The 5129-nt window shown below is 44.8% G+C and overlaps 1 pseudogene; it reads right to left on the bottom strand.

Annotated features, from left to right (window-relative positions):
• Window positions 1-3679: 3679 nt before the first annotated feature.
• On the bottom strand, window positions 3680-4869 carry LOC116080232 (annotated as a pseudogene).
• Window positions 4870-5129: the final 260 nt, after the last annotated feature.

Here is a 5129-nt window from a genome sequence, read left to right as displayed (position 1 = left end):
CTTCAACCCTCAAGGCCTTGACTATTTAAAAGCATCTTGATCCAGGCCAGAGAAAGGGGTAATTGGGGGCTTGAGAGATGAAAGGGGCACCCCCCATGTGCTGCCCTTGCAGAAGGGTCAACAAAACCCTCCTTGTGGTCCTGCCAATTATAGCCACCAAGGAGAGCGACTGGGCCAGACAGGAGACGTGACTACCCCCCTCCCCAGGGTGAGCTGGGGTCACTGCTGCCGCCCACAGAGCCCTGGGCCTCCGGGTCAGCATGGGAAAATGGCCCTGGGCTGCAACCCAACAGTCCTGGGGCAGAGCTGGCCCTCCTTAGCTGAAGGACATGTCCATGAACCCTGTGGTAATGAAGGGAGGGCAGGCTGGAGCTGCCCACATCCCAGCAGAGCATTGTGCTTTGGTGGCCCTGGGGCTGCTGAATCCAACCCGTGCCTCTAAATACCATGACTGTAATGTTATTCCACCACCACAGATGCCCTTTCAGGATCCCAGCATCTGTCCTGGACACTGCAGGTGGTACAAAACATCCTTATCCACTTTCCACTAGTCAGAGCTGGCCTAAGTATCTGCACCTGCCCTTCAGTGTGCACTGGGGGCGTGTCTGCTCCAGCATGCCAGTTCTAGACCCTGACATGGCTGCCCCCTGGCGTCCCCAGCCTTCCTGCTCAGTGGTCCTCATCCCAAACCTAAAAGACACAGCAGCCAAGCACACGCTGGGCACTGTCTGCTCAAGTGCTTTGCCTGCCTGTGTTGCTACTTGTCTGCCCACTCCTCGTCTCCAGATACATACTCTCTCCTCTCTCTCTTTATCCTCACTCTCATTGTCTGTCTGTCTGTCTGCAGGTCCCAGTGTCCCTTCCCAGAATCCCCAGAGCTTCCAATTCTTGGACCTGGCTGAGCAAGATGGCTATGACTTTTAATTCCCCCTCCAAGCAACAGGCAGCCTGTCAGTCAGGGAGAGAACAAATCACCCAGAGGTGACTTGTGTCATTTCCACGAAGGCAAGGCTGCCTACGGTCCTTCCACCAGCCTTCTTATGTAGATTTACTAATGTTTTGGATAATTTGAAAGCATTTTCTCCTGCTTTCTGCTTGATGAAGCCCTGTGATTTCTGTTTGTTTTGTTTTTATTTGCTTTGTCTTTGTTGTCTGCTCTTTGAAGATGATACAAAAAATCATGACCAAGACCCATATCACAAAAATTTATCTGTTTCCATGCATAAAGTTTAGTGAGACGTTATATGTAAGATCTGATTTGCTAGTTCTTCATGGTAGAGTTATAAATGGAAATATTACACTATCTGATTAATAGTTTCTTCATACTCTGCATATAATTTGTGGCTGCAGAATATTGAAATTTGTTGCACACTATGCAACAAAACTGAAGATATGTTTAATAAATATTGTACTTATTGGAAGTAAAAAAGTATCCTTCTTGATAATTTTACAGTTTGATGTTAGACCCCTTAATCCATTTGGGGACTAGTTTTTGTATATGATATAAGGCAATGGGTCAGTTTTCTCTTCTACATGTGAGTCTTCCACCTTCCTGTGCCAGCTTCTCTGCCAGCGGGCACAGATGACACATCTGTTTGGGACTGTCTAACTAGCTGCATTGATCTGCATTATCAGTGTGTGTTTGGGACTAACTAGCTGCATTGATCTGCGTTGATCAGTGTGTTGTGTTTGGGACTAACTAGCTGTATTGATCTGCATTGATCTGCATTGATCTGTACTGATCAGTGTGTTGTGTTGGGACTCTAACTAGCTGCATTGATCTGCGTTGATCAGTGTGTTGTGTTTGGGACTAACTAGCTGCATTGATCTGTACTGATCAGTGTGTTGTGTTTGGGACTCTAATTAGCTGCATTGATCTGCATTGATGACTGTGTTGTGTTTGGGACTCTAACTAGCTGCATTGATCTGCATTGATGACTGTGTTGTGTTTGGGACTGTCTAACTAGCTGCATTGATCTGCATTGATCAGTGTGTTGTGATTTGGGACTGTCTAACTAGCTGCATTGATCTGCATTGATCAGTGTGTTGTGTGTTGGTTGCTATAGTTATGTTGGAGATTTTGAACCCACTCTGATGCTTCCAGCTCAGGCTCAGTGTTCTTTAGTTATCCAGAGACTTTTGTGGCTCAACTCAGATGTCTGGATTGTTCTTTCTACTTATATGAATAGTAAAACTGGGGATTTGGTAGCCATTGATGAGATCTGTAGCTGTCTTTCTGACAGTATTTTCGGACATTTTAAACAAAATTAGTTTCCCTTCCATGAATATGGGCTATCTTTCTGTTTACCTGTCTCCTGGCCTTGTCCCATCAATGTTTTATGGCGCTTATTGTTCAGGCTCTACATCCTTGGTTAAATTCATTTCACTTTTGTACTGAGGTGGATTGCTCCTTTGATTTGTCTTCAAATAGCTGTTGTGTACAGGTAGCTTCTAGTTTTTATCTATTAATTTTCTGTCATATTTTAAAATTAGTTATTGGCTTTTATGGACTTTTTTCATTAGTGATTTTTTAATATACACTGAATCATGTTGTGTGCAAAAGACAAGATTTGATGTTTTCCTTGCTGATTTTCAAATTCTTTTTTTCTATTTAATTGTTTTGACCAGGACCTCCAACACTATGTTGAACAGAAGGGGCCAGATGTGTGTGTGTCTGTCTATCTGATTCCTGAACTCAGAGGAAAATCTATATGCTTGTCACCTTTGTATATAATGTTCTATATGGCTGACCTGCACAGACTTTTTGTGGTGAAATTTATTTCATCTGTCCTTTGTATGGTGTGTTGAGAGCTTTTTATTGGGAAGACACACTGCACCCTGTGAACCTTGCTTGACCTTTCAGGAGTGAACAGCAAGTGATGGCTCTGTGTGTGTGTGCTTGTAGAGGAGAGAACCACACATGATGGTTGTGTGTGTGCCTGTGGAGGAGAGAACCGCACATGATGGTTCTGTGCCTGTGCTGTTGAATCTGCTTTGCTCATAGTTCAGGAAAAGCAGTTGCTTCTGCTTATCAAGCATCAGCTTATATTGGCTTATAGTTTTTTCTCCTCTCTTCTTCCTCCTCCTCCTTTTTAATATGAAAGATTAAACCTAGCATCCTATCTATGCCAATTAAGTGACTGCCGTTGAACAATATCCCTCAGTGGAAATGCGCTAATGAGTGTGAGCATGCATGTATACGTGTGTGCATGTGTGTGTGTCTCTGTGTGTGTACGTGTGTGTGTGTGTTTGTATTCCTGGCAGATCTGGCACTCACTGTGTAGCTCAAGCTGGCCCTAAATTCACGGTAATCCTCCAACTGTTACCTCCAAGTTCCAGGACTACAACATTGCACCTGCTTTGCAGTTGCGAGGGCCAGCATTCATAGCTCCTCTGGAAGTATTCTTTCCCTTTCAACTTTCCAGAGGAGGTGGAGAAGGATTGATGGTTGTGCATTGAGCTGTGCCCGTCTACTTTTCTGGGTTACCTGCTTTGTTCGCCCATGGTTGCTCACAGTGGCCCTTTGTGTTTCTGTGGTATCAGTTAAAATATCCCCTCTTTTATTTCTAAATTTATTTAAAACCCCACACTGTTTCTCATTGTCTGTCTTCCTGCTCCCCCTAGAAACATTTTTTTTGATGAGACCCCCCACCCCCAGCTGTGCAAAGTGCTCCTGGCATCAAGCACCTTCCTCCCTGGCAATGTGATCTTTCTTGAGGGGTCCCATGAATGCTTTCTTCTTCTCCATAGCCAGACTGGTAGGTGGTGTCAATGAGCTTCAGATCAATCTTCTTCAGAGCCTGTAATTTGATCTGGACCAGCAAGGACTTATCAAGGGTAAGTACTTGCTTTTTGGTTCCCACCACACGGCCTGGCCTTTGAGTATGATGAAGTCATTGGTCATCTCACCATAATGGACAAAGCCATCCAGTAGGTTCATACTCTTGTCACACAGGTCATCATTGTCAGTAGATGCATTGGTCTTGATGGGTTTACCATCCTTGATGAGGTAGCCTTGACCAATCTTGTAAACCTTCTTGTTACTCTCTGTTTGGTGATGGTAGCCTTTCTGCCCAGCTCAAGCCGCAGAGAAGGCTACACGGCCAAGGTGCCAGGCTCCAACACAGGCAACTTTGTGCAGACCTCAATGGGTCTTTTGGGGGAAGTTTCTTTGTATGCCAACCACTGGTCACCCCTTTGTATTCTTTACCTTTTGTCACGCCAATGACATCGGTGATCTCATCCTGCCCAAACACCTGGTTTTTAGGAACCTGCTGCTCTAGCCTCTCTTGGGCCCAGTTTAGCTTCTCAGTCACAGTGCCCCATTCACCTGGATCTCCATCAAGTGTGCCTTCTTCTGGCACAAAGGAAGCAGACGCATCTGAGTGTGGGCAATTATGCGGATGACTTGGCAGTACTTCCTCATGTTGTTGAATTCCTTCTCCAGCTGTCACTTGTCTGTGTCAAACTGCCATTTCTTATAGTATTTGGCGAAGGTCTTCTCAGATGTGTGCCAGTTCTTACAGAAACACCTTTTACACTCACCACTGATATGCTCAGCAAATATAATCTTGACGGTCTGGAGGCCTCGTGGTGTTTCCACATATCCCACAATGCCCATAATCACCATGGGTAGAGTTTCCACAACAGTCACAGCCTCCACCACTTCTTTCTTGTTCACCTTAGATCCTGGACTGTCAACTACCTAGATGATGTGGGTCATGCTAGCCTTGTACCCTAGAAAGGCTGTGAGGTGAGCAGGCTTGGAAGGGTCATCTTTGGGAAAGCTCTTCACTTTCCAATGCTATGCTTCTGAGGCAAGAAGTCCAAGGACCCATGCCTGGGAGCTGAGAATTTTCTGTGAGACATCTTGCCACCACACACCACAGACAGAACTAAAGTTCTGGGTTCTGGGTTTTATCTTTTCAAAAGATGAGCTCTAAGCCATCTATCTATCTATCTATCTATCTATCTATCTATCTATCTATCTATCTATCTATCTAATTTGCCTTTTTATCTTCTGTTTACAACCACTCTGTTTTGCTTTGTTTTGTTTTCCTTTTCTAAGTTTTTGGTCTTTTATTTTTTTGCCAAGCCCTTGAGGTGCAACATTGGATTCTCTCCCCCCC

The sequence above is a fragment of the Mastomys coucha genome, unplaced genomic scaffold, assembly GCF_008632895.1.
Source record: "Mastomys coucha isolate ucsf_1 unplaced genomic scaffold, UCSF_Mcou_1 pScaffold6, whole genome shotgun sequence".
NCBI classification, from domain to species: domain Eukaryota; kingdom Metazoa; phylum Chordata; class Mammalia; order Rodentia; family Muridae; genus Mastomys; species Mastomys coucha.
Note: the sequence above shows the minus strand (reverse complement) of the source record. Positions and strands in the feature narration are given on the sequence as shown.